Genomic DNA, 24,360 nt, shown 5'->3' with positions numbered 1-24,360 from the left:
TTTGAAAATGCCTGAAATGTAATGTATTTGTTGCTCTAGGTGGACTGGCAGGGTTTCAGATTTGAAACAATTTTGTGTTGCCCCCATGATTTTGTGAATGGCTTTACTCAAAGTGATTGATATCTTTATTTTTTATTTTTGTACCTTGTGAAAAACACTTCAAGAGCTACAGTAGATTACCCAGCCCTGGAAAGGTATGAACAGCGAGGAGAGAGTCCTGGCAGAGACAAGGCATTGGGGAAAGAGTGGTGTGGAGACAGAGGAAGAGTTAGAGACAAGTGGGTGGAAAAAGGTCTTGCTGGCCCAATGAGGCCCTGGGTTTTGAGAAAACATGGCGTGACTTTGAAGAGACTGCAAATGACAGGGTTACAGGGTCCCTGTGCAGCAGGGAGGCGTCTTCAATCAGGAAGGGAGTGCCGATCAGGCCACAGGTATCTATTCTGGAATGGTTTACTTATTTTATTTCATTCTGAAAGATGACAATGGGTTCTAACTACCGTAGCCAGGTACTTGTACATATGCTCTCTGCTCATTGAAAGCCGATGAATGATGAAGGACAGTGAGGAGATTCTGACACGCTGTGTTGGTGAATCTCTTGGGAATGAAAGGTAAAGGACAATGACTGGGCAGGTTAGCGCAGGGCTTCAGGATGAAGTGCTGATATGGGGTGAGAGATGAGTGCTAGAGTCAGGTATGCAAAGCAATGGTGAAAGGTGGAGGACAGTTATACAGGTTACAGTCAGGTATGTGCCGTCTACTCCCATCTCTACACACAGTATACATTGTGAGCCCTCTTTGAAGTTTTCCTGTTCTGGGTTTCAGATATCATGTGGGTTATATCACATGTTTCTTAAAAGAATTAAAAAATCCTGGGGAGACCATGATCGCTGTCAGTCAGACACATAGAAGTAATTGCATGTCTGTGCAGTGAATGGACAGCATTCAGAAATTGGGCAAAAATTACCTAATACATCATAACATAAACATGTGACAGCATTTGTTTGGAATAAGTTTTAACATTTAGATATTACATAGGCACCCTACAGTTTTAGGAAATTCTGCGTTGTCAGTGTAAAACAGCAATTGATATAATCTGGCAAGCTTGCTGATAACCCATGATGTGCAGTTCTTGTCTTGTGCAATCATCAAATTAATGCTGTCAATGGACCTCCATAATTTTTCTTTGATTCAGTTTCTCAAGGTCTGTGTCCTATCTGTTCTTCCTAAAAAAAGCAGCTTTTTGCTGGAAAAGGTCACAGCAAACCAATGACCATCCCAGAAATACAAGGCACAAGGAAGGCATAAAAGAGAACATAAGCACTAGACTGGGACACAAGTAAAAAATTGACAATTAAGTTGAAATCAACCAAGCCAGCAGGGCTGTACGCACACATTTAAATATTCTGACTACACAGCCTACTTTTTTCCACAACAGTCCTGTCCTGGGCATCCTGCCTTTTAGAATAATATTAAAAATGGGCCTTTGTGTTATTTTCTGTTAAATGAAAAGGCCAATTGTCCTGTTTTCAGCTTAGGAAAATATGATCACCCCACAATTAATCCAATTAATTGAATCTCCACAGTCCTGTTAGGGTGGTTACTTCGCCATCTAAATCAGCATTGACAGTGGTTTAGAAATTATGTTACATCACTTTCTGCTGCAGGATGGAGCCCAATTTATTAAGAGACACACAGCGAGCTGAAAGCAACAGTGTGGAGCAGTGGTCAGGGCTCTGGATGTGCACCTGGAAGGTTGTGTGTTCAAATTCCAGGTGAGATACTGCTGTTGTACCCCTGAGCAAAGTACTTCACCTGCTGCAAACGTATATCCCTTAGGATCAAGGTGTCAGAAGGGCCCAAATCCTTTCTCTCCTTTGTAATTGCTCTTAAGAGAGACACATCTTAAAGAAATTCTCAGGTAGTGTATCTGGTACATTCTGTTGGAAGAACATTTATTCTTCCTCTGACAAGTCAAATGTGTCAGTATGAACACTGAAACTAAGAATCACAGAGGAGCCTTGTGCTGCAGAAAAATGAATGCGCCACTTCATCGGAAAGAAAACATCTTGTTCAGTGCAAAATTGTCTATGATTGCAAGGCTGCACCTCGAGAGTGAGCTAGTCTAAACAGAGGCAGTGATGCCACTCCCCTGCATCTCTACAATGAGCTCTTCAATTACTCAAAGACATTACTTCTTACTGGCGAAGTGGCGTCTGTACACTGAGCTCCAAACAAGCACCAAACAAGCCCAATGAGTGGAAACATTTAGCCACTGGGTTTGAGAGCAATGCCACATGGGATCTGGCAATCAAAGGAGGCTTTATGGGTTGGATAAAGGGACTTTCTGTTGTTTATCGATACACTGCTTTTCCTAAACACATTTATCTGAGAGCGTACAGCATCTTAATTTGTTTAGAGGTCAGAGGAGTTCAGTGGGCCATTGAACACAGCGCAGTTGTGGGTGTACGGGGGGTAGTGTCTGAATCAGTGGCAATTTCCATATGAGACGAGAAACGGACTCTCTGTGCTTCAGTGTTTGTGGAAGTGCATTAGCAATTCGGTTTGCATCATTCGTGTCAGGTGCAGGTACGGGCTTGACGGCTGAGGTCCTGACACATTGCTGGAAAGTGGGAGCTCTTTTGTAACTTTTCATCTGAGAGCATGTGAGGACAGTGGCAGCTTGCAGGCCTGGGAATAGCGTAGTAATGTCTACAGTGCGATTAGATCAGGAAGGGTGCAGAGGCTGGTATTTTTGGTCTTGTCTGATTTTCATTTTAATCAGGCTTGCCATGGTCAGGAGACTGCAGCCTTTGTAATGGGGATTGAGGGGATTTTCTTTCCAAGCTGAAGTGGACTAAACATATTGTTTTCATAGATGGCTAGAGGTCAGCATGGACTCCATACCAAAATTGTGTAAACTGCCTGACTGGTGAAGTATCCCCAAAATATGGCCCCTCGCTTTTCCCTCACTATTTGATAGGAATGTCTGTCAAAGACATGCAGTTCTCCTATCCATAGTCTCAGTCACTGACATTGGCACACATGTGTTTTATTTGAGTAATGCTCAACATAATTGTCAAAATCTACAGATAACTTTGAGATTTCATTATCTGTCATTTGGAAAAAATGAAGGGTCAGTTCTACCCTTGCACTAATGGGCTTGTTATAAACAATGCAGAAACATTCTAAATGTGGCATTAGCAGTAATAATGCCTTATTAGAGAATTTATAAGAATTTTCTCTTTTTGCTGCCATGTTGTGAATACAGTATATAATACTGTAGTGTAAAGCTGCTTAGAGATTTAAAAACATGGGAAGCAGAGAACCCTTAACTATATTCATATGGGATGGGGTGGGGTGTCTGGGAAGTGCAGATTTAAACTATTTACATTCCAGGGCTATTGTGGCGCAAATGTTTCTCTGCCCACTATTGAAAGCTGCCCTAGTCTACCAGGGACACATGCAGTTTTGCCACCTTTTGCCTTCATCTCTCCTCCAGAACGGACAGCAGCATCCAGCTCTGGTACTCCAGAGAATCTCCCTGCCAAATGGGGAAACAACATCTCTGATACAGTACATTAGCTAGTGACAGCACAGCTATTAGACATCATATCACAACAGATTCCTTATAATCATATAGTGGATCCCTAAATGTTGAGATCCATAAAGTGGAGCTTTTTTAATTTCATGGGAAATCTGAGTTTAATTGCCTGCGATATGATACTGTAGGTATCCTCATTATCCCTAATAAAAAATGACAGGAAGCGTGGAGCTACATGTGCTGAAATATACTCTACATGAACAACAATAAAAGCCCAAGCACTGTCTGAGCAACACTGAAACTCTGCATTCAGCACTTCTCTCATTCTTCAACATTGGTTCTTAATGTCCTCTACAGCATCCATGTCCAACTGATTGCAAGCCAGGGTCTTTTGGAAGAAGCAGTCTAGTAATTACAGATTGGAGAAATGGAGGATGATAAGTCAATAAGTCCAAATCCACAATTAGGCCTACTTCTAATCCTTGTGAGATATTAACCTTCCTTGGAAAGACAGTTGGACTTTCATGACAAATAATCAACGAAACTGTGCTGACCAGCGTGCAGGATTTTCGACCTCCATTTGTGTTGCATTTTTCCTGTCCACAGCCCCGCACTTCACTTCTGCAGCTGTGCCCATCTGATCCGTGGCAGGAAGGGGAGAGCAGACTCACACCCGAAAAACTGAGCAGAAAACAGCTTCCTCCAAAATATGACACTCTGTAAAAAAATAATAATCTCATACAGAGAACACTGCAGAAGAATGCAGAGAATGCTAAAAGCACAACTTGACAGGGACAGAGCTGAAGCCTATGCAGGAACATGTTATTTTTCCTGCCAATGACACATCAATAAATAAAAAAGCAAGTTGAGGGTACATTAAGGCTCATCTGGGCTCTTTGATGTTCCTAACCACAGCCATTTATCTCTAATCCCTAGGAACAGAGATGCCCATTTGGCATTGCAAAAGGTCTAAGTGTCACACAAACAGGCCCAATGACAGACTGGGAGCTTCCTGGGAAACTGGGGACCCTGAGCGAAGCCTCCGCTCTGATGAGCAGTAAGGTTCAGCTCTCTGCTGGGCATGAAAGTCCATACAAAGCCGCTGATTTTAACAAGCACATCTAGTTTAAAGTGGGACACATTCTGAACATCGTGTATTGCGTTTCTCGGCCAGAGAGCAAAGGAAACAGCGCTGGGCCGTCAGACTGCAGCCATGGAATTTTGACTCAAGTGAGAAAAACCAAGATGGAATAATTTACAGTAAATATTGTTGATATATCGGTTTTGTGAAGTAACCAAAGTGTTGTGGTGCGCGTTCTGTGTCTACACACAAGACAGAGGCCAGACATCCGTGGTGTGAGTTGAGTTATCACGTTTGACGGACATGACAAACAAAATGACAAGAACTACCGAGAAAGGCTGAGCAAGAGCTCTGATCTGCTGCCCTCCTGTTCTGCCAGGACAAGGTGCTTATGCACTTTTAGAGACAATCTCAGAGTAAACACTGAAGTAAGTTTTATTTACAATATTAATAACAGGACAGCACGGGGGCTCAGTTTGTACTGCTGCCTTGCACTTGGGCCTTGGGTTCAATTTCTGATCCTGGGGTGCATGGTGTTTGGGCTCCATATGTTAATGTGGGTTTGCTGCGGACGTTCCAGTTTCCCCCCACAGTCCAGCACATGCTGGTTGATTAATTGGCTTCAGGTAAAACTGCCCCTGGTATTAGTGTATGCATGGCTGTGACTGTGTTTGTGTCTGTCTGCCCTGTGATGTGCCTGTGATGGACCGGTTTCCTGTCCAGGGTGTACTCTATTGTGCCCATGGTCAAACTTGGCCTTTACCAATCATGGCCTCCCAATAATTTTCATCAATTATGGCGATTATTATTATTATTATTATTATTATTACATTATTACATACATGCCAGGCTCTGCTCATACAAACAGATTCCCAGCAGATTATTAGGCTTGAATTATTAAGATTTTGGCTACTGAGCACATTATGTTATTGGTAAAACATTTTTGTGTCATTACAAGTCTACCCTATTTTAAAGCAATACTCAACTGTCATACAGTGGTGCATATTTCTGTTTTTAAATTTGTTCAAATCTACATTTAAAGCCAGTTTTTCTACATGGTAAATAAATAGATGGTTGGATTGGCTCCTTATGGCAAATGGATTTGTTTTATGAAGCGAATAAATGAAAAAAAATCAAAATAATAATCATTTTAAGCAAAACCAGTGACAACCTTGGACAAACGCATCTCTTAAATAAATATTGAAAAGTGTCATCTGTCTTTTGCATGTTTTGCTAGATCATTGATAAAACAAGTTCTGAACAACAACAAAAGTCCTGAATAACAACATAGACTCAAATTTAAATCCCCTACCAAAATGTTTGGCAGCACAGTAAAACCTGCACTATCTAATCTCCGAGAGCATACACAGGCCCATAGAGCAGTGTGCTGCGGTTGCTCTGAGGTAAATATTCATCACGGATGAGAGAAATCAAAACACAGGCCCCACACGGAAGTGGTGATCAAGGGCATTAACGTTTTATCGAGGGAATGGCGTTTATTCGCCAAATAGAGGGTCGTATGAGGACAAACTTCAGAGACAAGACACCCCTTAACCATTCTTGGTATCTGCTCAATCCTCAGATCTGGTGTGAGAGAATGATTTCCCTCCCATGTTCCCGCTGCAGGAATGACAGATCCAGGACAGGCTGTGTTCTGATTTCAGTGCTAAATCGCAGGAGAGCTATCAACCAGCAGTGTGGCATCATTTAGCAGAGCGATAACCTGAGACTGGGGTCCACCAAGAGACTATCTCTGTTAATAAGTGCCATCTCCATCTTGCTATCAATTTGACCAAGACCAGTGAACCAGGCTTGAAATCACGAGCTTGCATGGTGAATTCCTCTCCTCTCTTGCAGGGAGTTTCTTTATTTCTCACCCACAGAGTGCTGAGTAATGAAGACAAACGTGTGCAGTTATTCCTCAATTATAAATGTTCATCTTCTCAGTCAGAAATCAGAAATTAATCAGTCAGTATCATTCCCCAACCCCGCAAAAAAAAAACCCAACACAATCCAAATGATTGAATACCCATCTTGTGCAACTCTAAAGGTGAGCAAGTGGCTAAGATTTTTTTTCTCTCTCTCTCCAGCTCCATCCTGTGCTACTGCACTATCTCCCTCTCTCCACCGTATCTGGGTAGCTGTGCGTCCTCTTGACTGAGTTCAAGCTGGATCAAGGTGTTCTGCCAGCAAATCCAAATATTTGTCCAACCCAGCTCCAGCAACAGAGTATTAAAAAAGTAATTAGATGTTAGGAAGCAGGCTGGTGGGTGGCGTTATTTGGTTAATTAAATCTGTCGGTTAAGCTCTGCGCTGGCTGGTTTGCAAACGCGGGCACTCTACTGTCTCTGTGCTAAAGGCGGATGGGGGGAGACAGTCTTCACCTTTCCCTCTGGAATTACACTCTCAAGATAAGAAATAGCTAATCTCAGCCTTGCAGATTTAATGGAGTTTGTAAAGCACAGAAAACCCACAGATGTGGTCCATACCTCTGGGTTCTTTTAGCTAAGCTGAAAAAGAAATAGTGACAGTGGTTGTTGACTGCCATGTGTTTGAACCCTATATGACTTTTAATGGCAACACATAAAAAAGTAATAAATACTTTGATTTAGTGAGTTCCTGGACAGGAGTGAAAACAAAGATGTACTTTAAACATGTGCTTTATAAAGGAATGGAGTCCTTTGACTTCAGCAGGTGGTCAAACAGCTCATTTGTCCTGTCTCATCTGTCCATCAGCTCATTAGCTCATCTCAAACAGATAGAACATAGTCCTTTAAAGGGTCCATTAGCTAACAATGTGAAGATGTTTGCTGTGGCATCTTGAAGGTTTCTCACTGTGATCAGTACAGTTCATTTATGTTCAGTATGAACCTGCAAAATTTGTGTTTTTGAGGGAGAATGTACTTTTTTCTGTTATTACAACAGTTGCGCTGGTTCTAGTGACTCAGGACAGAGTTTCCTGAATGCTTTGGGAAGGTAAAATTCTGTCCTGCTCTGTGCTGACTGCAAAGACACTGCTGTCTGAACCTGACTACCACTTGTCCCGTTACACAAAGCGTTGTCAGACCTTTGGTAAGGAAGGGGGGCTCTGATGTCTTGAAGTATTGCTTTTATTTAATTCTCAGCATTATCCTCCTTTCCTTTTAGTTTTTCGTTCTTGTTTTTTGGAGGTACATTTGTATTTGAACAAAGTCATCTTAGCTGCTTCAAAATAGATTGGGACAATACTGTATTTAGCTATGTCTAAAAAAAAATTTTTTAATGAAAACTGTTACTGATGTTATACTTGACAAGTTAGAGAACCCTAGTTTTTTAATTCATTCCCGTAACATTAGGTTAAAACACCATATTTTTATTTTTGGGGTAAGGGACCTATTAACTATCTGTCCTGTTTATCTGAATCAGAAATGAATCCAGAATAATTTAATTCATAGGGCATGATCTACAGTAGCTTGATTTAAAAAAAGCTGAAAAATAAAAGTTCAGCAGTGAAAGAAAGGTGTTCTGTACCATACCCAAGGCACAATGTCACAAACCTTTAAAAGTGTGTCTGAATGTTATGCTTTTTTCAAATTTCTGCTTTGACGATTTCTACTAGAAAATATCTCTTAAACAGAAAACGTGAGTCATTATCAATAAGGGGAAGTTATCTGAAAAAGACCAAAACATTAAATGTGATTGTCTGCCACAGATGACTTCTTCATTACTCCTGTGTATTACAATTGAAAAATCTGGAACAGAAATTTACTCCTGTACTGTAGCTGTGCTGTCACTTGAACTTATTTGGAATTTATTTGGAAAATTAAAAACAAATCTTTTAACTGTATTTTGAGCAATTGAATGCAGACCTAGCATGGTTTTTAAGAATAAGGCAATTTTGTCTCCATTGATTATGTGAAGAGAGAGGATTTTGTGTCATGTATATATTTAAGAAGTTAGCTTTCTGGAAAGGAATTAAAGAATTGTCACATTCACGTGATTCTTGCCAAATACCATTTTGATCACTTTTCACAAAGCAAAGATAATTTATCAGGATTAATCTGGAGTCTCCTTGCAGTCCTTGTCTATAATTTATATTTTTTCCTCTATCCATTCATTCGCCTCTTACCTTATTCTTTCACTTGTGTCTTTTTCATGTATGTTTACGAGATGTAACCAATGTCAAACAACACTGTGATTTACTAGTGAAACTGAGATATGTAAATTGAAAGCTGGCAAAAGTAAAAGGGATTTTTGTTTAATCTGTTTAAAAAAATCTACTGCAAGAGAGGACTCGTCGAACCAACAATTAGCTTCACATCAAGGGCAGACTTGCAAAAGTCAATTTGTCCTATCAATTACTGGACAAACAGCACAATATAAATCAGACTCTGCATACTGTCCTATACTCGTATGCTAGATCTGCTATACAGATTAGTGCATATTAATACGTAGGATGTACAGTATGTGTTAAAATAAAGTTGAATTTTTCAACATTTTCCATTACACTTGTATAAAACAGCACTCAGTGTTGTTAACAGTCTGTGACCCCTCCCTCAACCCCTTCCCAGCCTGCTAAAGTTGCCTGTTGTTGCAACTGCAAGCTGTAGATAGTTTTTGTTCCTCTAAAATCTAAAATGGACAGTGAAAATGTTGAGCTGAGCTGTGCTTCTGTAATCAAGAGATTTTGATGTATTTTTATGGAGTAACAGTTACAGCTCCGGACTCCTGAGCAGTGTAAGTGGGCACCAAATTGTTTCTGTAAAAAAGGTAAACACTGTAATCGTATAACTTCCGAGACAAATATTAGACACACCAGCTAATAACTAATATTTACTACAATAGCAAAACATATTGTTGGATCCTTAACCAGTCTTCGGTACAACAGTTTCCAAATGTATGCAAACTTAATATTGGATTTGAGTGTCAACTTCTTCCATTGGTCAGCTGGAGATTATGAATTTACCTCCAAGAGGAAACTTAATTTAAGAAGTCGTATAAAAATTGTTCATTGAACTTTCATATCTATAAAGCAGTTATGTTACTAAGTGGGATTTCACAAGCAATTGTTAATGAAAAATTTGAAGCAATTAAGAAGAAATTTGCATTTTGAACTTTTTGACTTTCATCACAGGTGCTCAGGCTGTTCTCACAGTCTGTGGATTCGATTTTAAGTGCCGTATTATATGCAAATATTCGAATTATGCATTTCAGTGATAAGATGTAAAGCAGAGAAGCCTGTGATTCATGTCTCAACAAACTGAAAAAAGCTCTGCATTGGCAATTAGTTTTGGAAACCGAGAATGATTTCAGTTTCAAACTGTGGCTGAAAAAGTTCATCAGCAGAACAACAGACTGCAATTGAAATGAACTCAGCCAAAGCCACAAACTTTTGCTTAAAGCAAAACGAAGTGAAAGCAGATTCAGAATGACAGCCATACCTTCTACCGAATCCATAAAGATAGCAAAGCCCATTCGAAAGGCTTCCAGTGAAATCATTGCTAAACCTTGACCTTGCAGGGCTTTTTTTTACCATGTACCACTTGTACACACAGTAATGAATGAGGAATATTGTTTCTTGTTTCTTTGGTTTTGGAGTAATTTAGAACATTTCTGAATAAATTGTTTAAAACTTGGTGATGTTCTAGTTGTTTATTTATAGTAAAACAAGAAACCTTTGTGTCAAGACTAAGTAATTAGTACCTTCAGGGACCGTTGCAGAGAGATATTGAACTGCTCTGGAAAACATCACTGGCGTTTTTACTTTCTGTGTCTTGTGGTGTAGTTTTATGGCACAATCTAAGCAGGAAAACATTCATTAAACTAGCCCAAAGATTACATTGATGTTCAAAATAAATTAAAACAAGCTACAACTGTGCGTGTCCATTAAGTGGCAGATTTATTAGGAAAAGGGTGTTAAAAATATCCCCTTTGTGCAAATTAGGTTGTATTAACCTTTGTGAGGATCAAGGTTAATGCACTCTTATTCAAAATGCCACAGCAAAGGCTATGTTGTAAAATAGTGCTGTGTTGCTGTACCTATGCTTTAATGAGAATGCCCCCCCCCTCCCCCCACCATAAATGAGCTCACTAGTGATGACTAGTAATGGACCTGTGTTTTGGCAGTGATCTCCACTGGCTTATATTATTAGAGACAACTTATATTGTCTTTAGGTTTGCACACTAGGTTTGAGATGGTGTGCTTTTAGTTCCCCCTTTTCTCTGTGTATCCCCTTATAGTGACTTTTCATAGGAGTAACTATTGTAGAAATTGCTTATGAACCCGCTCTGAATCCCATGGCTGACTTGAACCATTTTGTCCCATGTTTAGGTGAAGATCCCGACAGGGGTGTAAGCCTGTAAGGCATTTTCAATGACCACCAAAACATCGCTGGGAGCATCTTTGACATCTTTGTCTCATGAACCATTTCAATCTTCGGCAATAGGGAGTAAATTAAACAAATAAAACAATGAACATCCCAGGAGCTGATTTAGCAAGTCAAAGTTGTGGTTATTAAGGCAAGTGGCAGCCTGAGCCCAGGTTAAGGACGGAACATAAAATAAAGGCCCAGTAGTGAATTGCATATGGTTACTTGTCTGAGGGCGACACTCAGTAATCCTATTACCCTTTATGGCTTATGAAAGAAGTCAGCACCTGCTTACATGTACAATTACAGTGTAATAAAGGTTATTTCCCTGGAACATGTCCTGTGTGATTACTGCAGTGTGAGCAACAGGCTTCACTGCTTCTCTAGAGCCTCAGTTCCATAGCTGTGGAGGGTAGTAGGGTATGAGGGGGCTTTTCCAGAGGGGTAATTTCATCCAGACCTAGACATTGGATGCTGAGGGTAGTTTTACTGCATTAACCCTTTAAAGTGCGTGAAATGGGGTTCAAAGCTCAAAACCAGGACACACTCGTGTTATCAGCAAAGCATGAAGTCTCCCGCTGTTAATTTCTGGTTGTTTTACTACCCTACAAGGCAACGTAAATGGTTGCACATGTTACAAGTGAATTTGAATGTGAGGTTACAAGGCAGTCTTACTTTGTATATAGTTTATCAGCATCAGAAAGAATTCATACTCTTAATGTCAGCCATACTATGCTAAAGTTTTTCACTAAGTGAGAAGTGAATTGCAATTTAAAGTTTTTTTTAATTAATCTAGAACTCAGAGCTGCCTTTCTAAGAAATACAGTGTAAACTCACATCTCTGCAGAAAAGAACATGAGTATCACAGCATGCTCAACAGAGACCATGGAAGCTGACAAAATCCATTTTTTTACAAACAAAATCACCATAATGCAAAAATTCTGATAATTTATCAATTGAAGTATTGTATTTCTACAAGTGGTGGCAAGTACTGTGCCGTGCTGGAAGATTTCTAAATTGCTTTAAATCATCAATGAAAACATGCTATAAGGTCGGCCAGTCACCAGTGAAGAAAATGGAATGCAAACCAGATGATGCTGGGTCTCTGACAGACGTGAGCTTGCTACTTCAGAAAAACAATGACGTCAGGTCAAGCTAATCCCAAGCTAAAAAAAGAGGAAAACGTGACTGACAACATGCTGAAAAGGAAGGTGTCGATAATCCAGCACATATTCTTCTCCTAAGGCTGGATGTCAAAATCAGGCCAAAGAGCTGAGAGGAAAGACAAAGAGTCTGTTTCATTCTCCATAACTGTCTTTCCCCTGCCCACAGCACATGATTCAGAAACTGCAGTGAATAACAGAGGGCCTCATATCAGTTTCTTTTTCATCACATCTCACTGATTTATTAAAGCAATAAAGTTTCACTTCTCACTGTGAAAAAGGTACACCTCTGAAAGTGGAAGGAAGGCAAGCTGGGTTTCACAATTGGGTTAAAAATCTCCAGAAAATAATACTGAAAACTTTACAACAGAAGTATGCCAAACAGGTCTCTTCTTGTTGGTCCATTATTCTAAATAGGGACATGCCCTGTTCTCACATGAGACTCTTGCTGGATGGTCTGCTTGCATGTAAAGGGTGTTGGCATTATATGGGGCACCACTGGAACCCTTCCCATCTTGATATGGTTCATATGGAGCTTTGACTGCTGGGATATGTGGCGCGTGTGGAGAGATGGGGTTAGGCGTGCAGTGCCACTGCTGATGTAGCCAAACCCCTGCTCTGCCCTACAGTGGGGCTTCCACTGTAGCTATTTAACCATCTTTCAGGGGTCCTTAGATAGAAACTGGGGTGACGCTGAGGACAATGGAGGGATGAGTGAAGGGATCTTGTGGTGTGGGGGAAATGTTCATGTTTGGAACACATTAATAAAGATAAGGAAGACAAGATAAAGAACAATGCGCATCTACACTGCATTTTCCTGCAGCCCTGCTGTTGCCTTTCGACCTGTTTTGATAATGACCATGGCTTTCAAATTCATACCCGCTTATTTGTAATGCATTCTGGCTGCATGGTAAAAACCTTGACATTTTTAGGGCTAGAGGTTAAGCTTCTGGCTAGGACATTCGACCAATGCCAGAAGCTGAAGGACAGCTACGCCCTCTCCTCTGGGTGTCTTTGAAGACTGAATAATGTAGCATGGACTGGCAAGACCAAGAAGACCTCAGTGAAGTTGCAGCAACGTCTCCTTTGCTCTGTGCTCCTTTGGAAAGGACAGTGATTTCCAATCTGTGGTCTGGGGACCCATGGTGGCTCACGAAGCTACTACAGGGGCTCCATGGAAAAGAAGAAAGTGATGAGCAATCAGGTTTAAGGCTAAAATTATCACGACATCCCGTCTTTGAAGTCAGCGACGAGGCACTGACTGTCTCATGGAAGCAATTTACTCAGCACACAACCGTTCATGCACAGGCACGGCTGTGTTTTGCAGATCCAACTCTTGAGGTGATGAATAGGAATGTCACACAGTTTAAAGTGTGCGCATTACAAACAACCAGCAGCAAGAACTGGGCCGCAGATCTGGAATTGAAAAGCGGTCTGCACACTCGAAAAGCTTGGGGAGATCTGCTATACAGTAGGTGAACGGGCTAAAGAGCTGTAGCATGTATTGTATATAATGGAGGTAATGCAGTAATATACTGTAGTAAGCCTGTGCTTGGAGGAGCTTAAAAGTCTTTAGTGAACTGGGGTAGGAATGTGAGTGTTTTGCACTTGCTAGTTTCCTCTTCTCCCCCCCACCCCCCTGTTCTCTCAATTAGTCCTTCCAGCTAATGTAGAACTTCCTGTGTAAAAAAAAGAAGCAAAATAAAAATATTTTAAACAAACTTAATCAACCTCTCTGTGGAGATAAGCTGCAAAGTCACGACAAGCTGTAAGAGTCACTCTGAAATGCATCCCGACTACACGAGCTGGGCGCGGGGGTTCGGACTCCTTTCTGCATATTCTGTCTGCTGCCCAAACTTTCAGAAAAAGAAGTGAAGGTACTGATTGTGGTTTCTGGTGTATCCAGCTGCTTTTTCTGTGTTTTAAAACCCTGCTGACACCCTTTCCCCTTGGCCCTGTTTCACCAAGAAATGCATCTAATTTGCACAAGCGAATTATGATGGAATTTGGATTTAGAGGAATTTGTAAAATCATCTACGAGCAACCCTGCAGTATCCTTTGCTGAGCCATTACAGTGGGATTTTATGCTGGCTAAGTTACAGTATATGTACTGTATACAATATAGTACAGTACAGTACACTACAGTATTGTAGTGAACACTGACCTAACTCAATCACCACCAGACACTGTACAGAATGTACAGAAACCCCAGGTAGGGTCAGATGAACAGATGAACAGATTATATTCACTGGAGTCACCGAATTTTAAAAGCAAGCAGATTAAAGACCATGTAGGGTTAATGCTGGAATTTGCGTTTGGAGTTTAATGAACAGATCCCTAACACTGTTCTCTATCCAACTGATGTGCTGTAAGCAGTGAGACTCCACATATTAATCTACATCACAAGCCTTGGGGAAAAAAATGGCTTACTTTGCTGGGATTTGTTGTCCTGGGTTTAGAGAGATGAGCACAATAATGATTTTCTCCCATCTTACGTTTTCAAAAAAAAGAGTCTCTCATCTGTCAGCTTTTTTTCAAAATATGCTGCAGGCCAGGCAAATTCCACTAACACAGCCTCAGGGCAAAGGAAGGGGGGGAGGAAAAGATCGTAAAAACCTTCATGAAAAGGCAAGATGCCTGATAAAGACCCCCACTTCCACAAGGCATCTTAAAGATAAAGGCTTTTTTATTGCAGCTATTGAAAGAGAGATAAAGTAATAACTGAAAATTAAATGTGTCCAAAAAGAGCTCTTTCCATATCCTAGCCAAGTAAGAGAGACCTCCTTGAGTTGTCACAGTGAAATGTTTCCCTTCAGGTGAAACATTATTGTTCAGGTTCTGTCTGTTGAGCTCAACAGCACACATTAATGGGGCAAAGGATTTTTTATATTGCCTAAGAGCCGATATGTTGTCCTACACCTAATTCTAATTCTCAATCAGATTATTGTGTTCATTACCTGGAACCTAGGTGCAGTTAAACGGTAAAACTTTTACCCTTTAAAAATAATAGACACTAATGATTTATGGAGAAATATGTAATTAAACTTTTTTTAAAGCACCAAAGATTTCTCTTGATTCAAACCCAAAATGAATTAAAACCTCCTTTGATATCATGCCTGAAGTGTGATGTAATCAAAAGGCACAGTGTTCGGCATTGTACTGTATATGTACCTGGTTTTAGGTTGGATTCATTTTCGCCTGTGGCATGCCTTGTTCTCAGGCAGTGTAAATACCCGCAGCTAGAAAGTTTGGTTTTAGAAACAAATTTACTGCACAAGTCCATAAGGTTTCATAGGTGTTATTCTATCAGAAGTTAAAGAAATATTCTCATGACAAATTGGAGGAAGGTGGGTTATAAACAGGCTTGCTCTCCCCTTCTGTGGCAGCTCTCATGATTTACCACTTAAGAGATATGACTGGGCAGACCTAGAAGGGCTCTGGAGTTTATAAACTGGTTTCCTGCTCTGAGAATACAATTGGCTTTAACGCCTGTGGGCTGGTTTTCAAAAGCCTTTCAAGTGACAGTAAAAACATTCATGTGATTAAGGTCAAACAGGGTGGAGTAGCATGCAACATGTGATTTATCTAAATGAATAGATTCTTTACCTTCATCTGCCACACTTGCACATTTTTTTTGCTTGTAAGTATTGATTTGGGATAAAGGGGAGCACCGAAAAATAATTCAAGATTTGAATGTCTGGAAATCTCATTAAGATGTATATCACTTTATCTGCATGCTTCACGGCTTCATAGCATCTTCCTTCCAACTCTTCCCAAAGATCATCTTGAAGACTTTTTTTTTAGGAATCGCTGGGCCTGGCGGTGGGAGTTGCGAGACCTCTCTTCGGAAACAACATCACGGACAAAGAATGCAAACTTGGATATTCACCAAGTGCGGAGTAAGATCTCCCAAAAGTTGGGGTTAGGAGGCGCTCCCCTGAAGCCAGAAGAATAGCCACAATAATTCATTTTCCCTTCAAGAACTGCAGACATTAATGTTCAGAAAAATCAACTGAAGGGAAATGAATGTGTAACTATCACTCGCTTTTCAGTCTGCTGAAAAAAAAGCCCTGAGCTCATTCAAGCATGGTGCAAAAACACAGTGTGTTATGATAAATTACAGGTACCCAGCAGGATTTATATTGTAGATCTTAACATCCATAATCCTCCACAGACTGCACTGAAATTACACTATCTAGTGTGTGGCTAATTCAGGCTAGTGACAGAACTGGTTATAGCCAATGTTCAGAGTGCAGGCTGGAAGTCACAGTCCAGAGATCCCATTGAAATATAAATGGTATCTTTACTGCATTCCTATTAATACCTGGTTTGGATTTCTCCAGGTATGGTAACAAGGGTTGAAGCCCTGCTGGAGTAGGACAGATTTGAAGTTTACTGCCCAAAAGTGATCCTTACATTATGGTGGTTGGCCAATTAGAAGAAGAATTGGTGAGATTCGGAACTGAGGCTGGAGCACGGGAAGTAAATGAGGCTCCAGCAGGGTGTGAAGCCGGCATCACAGAGCCCTCAAAAAAATCCCTGTCAACAGCCCTGAAAAGTCCGATCCCACCTCAGTCCCACTCGCAATCATCAACAGCTCTGTGTGCCAGGCCCAGCGCCTGCTTTGCAAACATTCCCATACAGCTCATGTTGTCTTCTCACGCAAAGCAAATAAACTGACAAACTCTGCCAGCCCTCGGACAGTCTGACAGCGATCTCGCAGGGCCTCTTGTCTTCCGCTGCGACCCAGCACAGCTCTTTCAATAATCCGCTGAAACGGATGTCCACTTCTGAGAGTATCTCTCATTCTTCAGCAAACTATTTCCTTTGGAGAGGGCTGCAGCTATACTGTGACTAGGCGAGCATACTTTCATTGCAGGGTAGCTGCATTTTCAGACTTCACTAAGTGAATGAAAGTCCAGAGAAATAAAAGAGTACCACATACAGTACTGTATTAAATCAGATTAAATCTGGACTTCAAATCTACTTAGAAACTGCTCTAAAGAAATAATGTGCATTTCCATTATTAAACAAATTGCATCAGGAAGCTTGTCCTAAGATATAGTTTTAAACATTAAAATACAGATGTACTGATGAGCCTGTCTGATAACAAGAATTATTAGCTGATACAATTTGAAGAGATTTCTTATAGGACAAAAAGCATCTTCAGTACCACAAGAAATAGGTTCATTTCTGGTCATTAACCTTCAGAGAAGGGCGCAGGGTTTGGGAGGCTGTATAAGTTCCATGGGAGAACAGACACTCACTATATAAGGGACAAGTACATCCATATCCGTTAACTTACAGAAGTCATTATTATTATCATCATCATCAAACACCCTTTGTAAGGCTCAGCAGCACATGATAACTTACATAAATCGTTTATACCATAAGTGAGTTTCCCAGCTTTCGTTCCAGAGAACCAATATTTTGGGTTTCTTCTTTCTGGTGACTGGTGGGGCTCAATGAAGATTCCCACAATAATTTAAATCCCTGATCATGAGAGTGTTCAAAAGGCAACATAAAGCATCACAAATTTAAACATGAATGATGAGGTGCTGGCTGGATCAAAAGCATGGACTGGGCATTCTCCGCAGGACTGGAGTTGAGAAAGACTACCATGGGGAAAGAGCCCAGTGTGCTGGCTAATGCACACTTCAGAGATGGGCAGGGCTGTATAGATTTTTTTTTTTCAGAAAACAGTCTCGCACCACAAGAGACAAGCTCAATTGTGAAGCTTAAAGAAAGTCCTCATGGGACGAGCTAACCTCTAATGTCATGGGACAGGCTATGAGCACAGCTTCTGGGTTTAGACATGGGCCCCACAGGGAGCCCAGCTCGAGCTGTTGGAGAAGGCTTTGACAGCTAGGACACCAGGCTGCAGGAAAAGAGCTTGGAAAAGTACCATTCAGCAGAGGAAACAATATTGCAAAAAGGGATTTATGTTCCATGCCAAACCCATCTGTCTGTAAATGCCCCTGCCAGCGGACACACAGCAGAATTTAACTAAAATAAACTGTAAGGCTTGGTTTGTACAAGAAGCCTCAAATCAATCAAGACTGAACAATGAAAGGCTCTGTAACCCACTAAAAAAATATCTTTTCCCAACAGAAAGCAAAGCATATTAATTAGCTTTTTACTGCAAAAGCCTGACCAACAGCAAGTACTTGTCTTTCTCCATAAAAAACAGACTGAGTCAAGAGGAACACTGTTTTCTATTTTATCTACTTCATTAGGTAATAATCAATAAGTTAAAAACCTATTTGAATCACATTTATTGATTTACTGGCCAAATGATTGAAAACTTTCAGTATCAGAAATGTTAGTTTCTACATACTGAAAGAAAACTAGAATACCTTCTATTATCTGATTTCCATTTTTTCTGTATGATATTATCAATTCCTATCAGGGTGTACAGGTTTTCTCCATTTTTGTCTGCTTATGTTATTAATTCTAATGATGAAACCAAATGCATGAATTGGAGGGTTGGCTAACATATTCATCCAGTTGCGTCCCTGTGACCAAATTGTGACAAAGGACTAGCAATACAATGCAATTTGTAAATCTAATACAAGGAACAAAAATAATTCATTCCTACTAGTGTCATCTCTGACTGATTAAGCTGGCCGCAAAGTTCTCCTACAGGTGACACCATTCATATTATTAGGAGAGAGAGACCATTCCTGAGGAGGAGTGAAAACACTGTGCACAACATCCTGAGAGTGGTGACACTCAAGATAAGGGCATAGCCTTCTTGAATACAGCCTCTCAAGGCTTAATCCAATTACAAATGGAAAAAAAACTCCAAAAGAGGATAAAGCTAACAAACAGCATAGATTATTAAAAATAAGGAGATAGTAACATATATACTAATATTCCAGTAGACTGAAATAATTATTTACATTATTGTGCTCTGTAGCCCTTTAAGAAACAGTAGATGTAGTGTTTCAGGTCTAATCAGCAAGACAACTGTAATCAGAAATGCAATATAAATACTGTATGTGAGCTTGTTTTATCACTTTGAAAATACCAATTTAATTAAAGACACAGAGGTTGGGATAATTAAGCAACTGGAGGATTCTTAATATTCAGTCCCTGGGACACCTCAGTCAATTAAAGTTGCAACATAGTCCTCGACAGGAGAACTGAGAAGCTGTTCAAATACACAATTTTAAAACCCAGAAAAGGACCATTTTTTAACTGTATATCCATTTTCTAACTGCGTCATACAATTCAGGGTTGTGGGGGAGCAGGAGCCTATCCCAGCAAGCAGCGGGTTCAAGGCTGGGTACAGTCTGGACAGGATGCCAGTCAATCACAGGGCAAATGTAGACACAGACATGCACACACTCATACCAGGGCCAATTTTCCCAGAAACCAATTAACCTACCAGTATATCTCTGGTCTGTGGGAGAAACCAGAGCACCTGGAGAAATCCCACATGAACATGAGGAGAACTTACAAACCCCATGCAGACAACACCCCAGGAACTGAACCCAGGGTCCCAGTGCTACGAGGCAGCAAAGGTCACCCCTGTGCGACCAAGCCAAAAATAGACAGCAAAAACACTGTAATATTTTTCTTCTCTAAATTTATAAGCAAACTAAAGATAAAAGAAGAAAACAATGCCACAAAAGCCCACAAATCTCTTTGTAATGTTGTGTATTCAGAACTGCTTTCCTGTGGAAGGGCATGTGTCAGAAGAACTCTGAATATCTATTAACTGAACACGGTGTGCTAACACACTTACTTTATATTCATTATCCTTCTGGCTACCATCTCAACACCGACCTATACGGAATTACTGTTCAGTTTCCAATTCATTTATTACAGACCCTCCCAGTTCTGAAAAGCCTGCTGAATAAAAAGTCTAGTCTTAAATCTCTACTAAAATGCTTCACGTGAGTACAGAAGTGCCTTCCTATGAAGGGGAGGCCTCACCACCTTTCAAAAGTGTTGCTTGCTGAACAACACCCCGGGCAACGTCACAAACAAGAGCAAGAGTGGGATACTTCTTCAAAGCCTGCAGCTCTGAAACACAAAAGCCCTCTGCTTCACCAAACCCAGGCCAACGTGCTTTCTTCACGATCTGCTGCACTTTGTTTGACTGCTACCACCCTGAACCGCAGTCACCTTTCATGGGCTGTTGACATAAAACACAGGAGAAAACCTGGTGTGCAGCCTGTTGTTTTAGATGGTGGCAGCCCTAAATGACGCCATTGTTTCTCGGACTCAGCAGATGTCCGCTCTTTCGCCTCTTTGCCCCCCTTTTCAGAAAGTAATCAAGCACATGGTGCGGGAACAGGTTGGAGCGCATCCTGTGCTGATCTCGTGCACAAACACACACCACTGAACGTGCTGATTTCACTGGGACAAGCCCTTGGTTTTCTGTTTTTACCTCATTCCTGCTAATCAGTCTGTTTGGAGATCATTGCTCGTGCTGATTTTTAAGTTGATTCCTTGACCTATTCTTTTGCCACAGTCCATTATCAATACCAGTCCCTTTTGATTCTCTCCTGCATTTACTATGATACAGGAGAACACCAGTTGCCAGAGACTGTATTGACAAAACATTTAATTCTTGGTGGGGCTGCGCTATTTTGGATGCAGAGGCACTGCACACAATATCATTCCACAGCCCAAACACTGAACTGCACCCATGACGTTAAATCAAATTGCTTTTCTACCTATTACGTTCACAACTGTTAAGTCAGGATACATTCCCAGGATCTATGTCACCCTGTGATTCACAACTGGCACCCCACTGAAGCAAAGCAGGTGTGATCTGGGCCAATACATGGTTGGGAGACTTTCTGGGAAAGCTAAGGTTGCTGCTGGTAGAGGTGTTAGAGGGACCAATAAGGACTGCTCACCCTCTAGTCTGTGTGTGTCCTAATTCCCCACTATAGTGTCAGTGTAAAAAAAGGCGCTGTCCCTATTATAAATATAAAATATTGGCCCTGACTCTGTGTGGTCATTAAACACCCTGTCGCATCATCCAGGTGGAGGCTACATATTGGTGGTGGTGAAGGGAAGTCCCTATTACCTGTGAAGCACCTATAAATTATCCAGAAAAGTGCTGCATAAAAGTAAAGCTTATTATTAGTAAAGCTAGTCTTATTCTTATTGTGAATAATAATGTAAAGTAGATGTAAAGTAATCTATGTAAAGTACACCTTTTCTGACTTTTACTATTTCCTTATTATTCATGTTTAATAGTTTGTGGAAAATAATATTGTTATTTTTTGTATTGTTCATTAGCTGATCCTGGATTGGTCACCCTATGGATATGACCTTCTAATTTTGGGCTTATGTTCAGAAAGACAGTAACTGCTTTCAGTTGATGTACGTAATGGCCGCTGAGAAATCTTTACTGTAGACAATGATCATGGGTATTGGTCAATGCTTTTGTTTAAAATGCAGAGATGCTGCGGAACCTCATTTAGTGTACTTTACATTCTTAAAGAACAGTGAATGAAGAACGAACTATTTTTTTTCTCACCCAACAATGGGCAGCTGTTGATCATCAGACAAAGGTCAGAACACTTTTTAAAATGGCTCCCAGGTGGCTCATCCAATAATATTCCCTTCTTCCTGCAAGTAACTAGACTGAGTGCAGGCTGTGTCCTTCACTGACTCAGCCAAACTGGTGAAAATCATTAAGTGCTGCCAAGCTAGGACAGGATGGGGGTGAACTACGCTCTCCCTTTGACATTTCACACATGATCCAGCTCAGTCATTGGCTGAGCACCTTTCCCACTGTCAGAAAAATGACTCAGTATGATTTCAGCATCATCCAATGCTGTATTTAAGAGATTTGTACTGAAAAACAAAACCATACAAAATAAAAATTCTTGTGTTTTCCAGAGACACATTACAGACTTGCAACAGGAGATATTAGATATTTGTTTTGAAATAATAGCATTAGTGTGACACAGACTGTATACAGTACAGTACATACACCTACACAGACAGACACAGACCTATCCATACACAAATAAAAGGCATTGTTCACTCGGAATTTAAAATCCCTCCGCTGGCAGAAGGAAAGCTCACAATGGGATCTTTGAGAAGAAATCCTAAGTGGGAAATCAAATTTAAGTGAGTTAGTGACTCAAGAAGATCTTGAGAAAAACCGTATTGTTCAGAAGGAGGACAGGATTTCTGGAAATAATCAGGTTTTTTACAGAACGAAGAAGACTTTGAAAATGCTCTATTTCACAGCTGGCACTAGTGCTGCTGTATCTGTATTTGGATGAGATGGAGGTGCATTGGGAAAAGTACAAATAGAAGTGTATCTTATATACACTTCATATATAATCTTTGAAGAACAGTCTCATGAAACCACCTTTACAAGCATTAAGATTTCAGGTAACCATTTCTTACTATTGACACGAGAACACTGTATATTTTAATTTTAAATTTAATTTTATACCTGGAAACAAGCTGCAGACAGATTAAGAAAGCAAATCTTTTGGATTTGTCCTGGATGCTACAAGTGACTGAAGATTCAATCTTGTGTCTGAACTTGGTGAGCCCATATCTTATACAGCAGTGAAAAATTCATTTAGCACACACCATAACCTGTGAAGCCAAGACAGAGAAATCCATTTTAAATTAAAATACTAGCGAGTCTCCGAGATCTCAAGCAAGTCCTGTATTTTAGTAAACAGGAGTGTAGAAGCTTTGAATAACCTGACAAATGATACAGAAATTCATGAGCCACATTAAGAGAATTTCCAGAATCAAAGACCACCTAGAAAAACTTTCTAAAGTTGCGCCTAATGTTTGATTTTATTACAGTAACGCCCAAATTAGTTTTGAATACTTTTCATTGCTTTAATATTTTTCCCCCAAAATACAACTTAATGTAATTTATGGATCTCATATAATTTATTTTTATGCAATAGCAGTCTCCAGCATACTTGTTTCCCAGACAGCTTTATTTTTGTTTTTTGAAGCTTTCTGAAAGGCACAGATGTTTCACTTCAGTCTGCAGACTGTAAAGCTTTCAGAGATCGCATTCTCCTTTAAACTCAAGTCAAACAGGAATAAATACACAAATTATATGAAATTAAAAAGTAATGCACAGTTAGGACAAAAAAGGATCTGATGGACACTGTGTCAGCAAGCATCGTCCTTCTGTACTCATGCAAGTGCACCCAAATCCTGATTTACACACCCCATTCTTTCTGACATGCGCCCACATTACGAACATGAGAGCCACATGTCATCTGCTGATGTACCTGCTGTGCCACTGCCTGAGAAGGATACCCTGACGATAAGATACACACATCAAATACAGTACTTTAGTTTTATTGTATTTACTTTAATTATACTGATTTAATTCATAGTGTACCTAATGATGTACACATAATCTGTATGTATCCTACCCTTCATCCAGTATGTGTAGTGTAGTGCAGTGGCAAACTGAATACTGCACATGGAGACGAATTGGTTTAACAATGGGGACAATGTTATGAATCACTTCTGAAAATCTCACCGTAACACCTCCATATTGCCATTTTATCTCCATTCCCTGCTCACAGGGAGTGATATGTGTTCTTTGGAAATGTGAAAACTGCACAGAATCTTTGAGCCACTAAAATGAAAAAAAAAAAGGATAAAATTCATCAGTTATAAAACTTACATTTATAACCATTTAGACAGCTGGGCATTCTGATAAGGTAGCAAAAACAGACAATTGATTAGCTAAAATGAGCAAGTGAATGTCGCTGAAACTCAGACTGGAGACGGACAAGAGTGCTCTTTTCTGAGACTGATCTTCCCTCATCAATTTGACAGAGCATTCTGGGAAATCTGAGGCACTAGGAAAAACAAACAGGTGACGCGTGACGGGAAGAGCGATGTATACAGTTTACATGAGCCAAACATTTCTGCCTTTTACAAGCGAATAATGCAGAAAAGGGCATCCATTTAGGAACAGTCTCTGAAAAGTGCTTTAGCATCAGTAAACACAAAGCATGGGAAAAAATAGTGGGAAAAGTAAACAGTGTTAACCCGTGGCATGTATGGTCTGTGAAAGACCTCCGAAAAAGACAGGAAAATATGGGTCAGGATGCGAAAAAAGACAAATTGTGAAAACAGACCCACAAACAGGAACCTCCAGCAAAACTCAACCATTAAAATTGTAGTGGACATCGGTAGGATGGAATCTCCATTATTTTGGAGGATATTCGATGAAAGGGAACTGATGCCACCGATCCA

The sequence above is a fragment of the Atractosteus spatula genome, chromosome 2, assembly GCF_055471065.1.
Source record: "Atractosteus spatula isolate fAtrSpa1 chromosome 2, fAtrSpa1.hap1, whole genome shotgun sequence".
In the NCBI taxonomy this organism is placed as follows: domain Eukaryota; kingdom Metazoa; phylum Chordata; class Actinopteri; order Semionotiformes; family Lepisosteidae; genus Atractosteus; species Atractosteus spatula.
Note: the sequence above shows the minus strand (reverse complement) of the source record.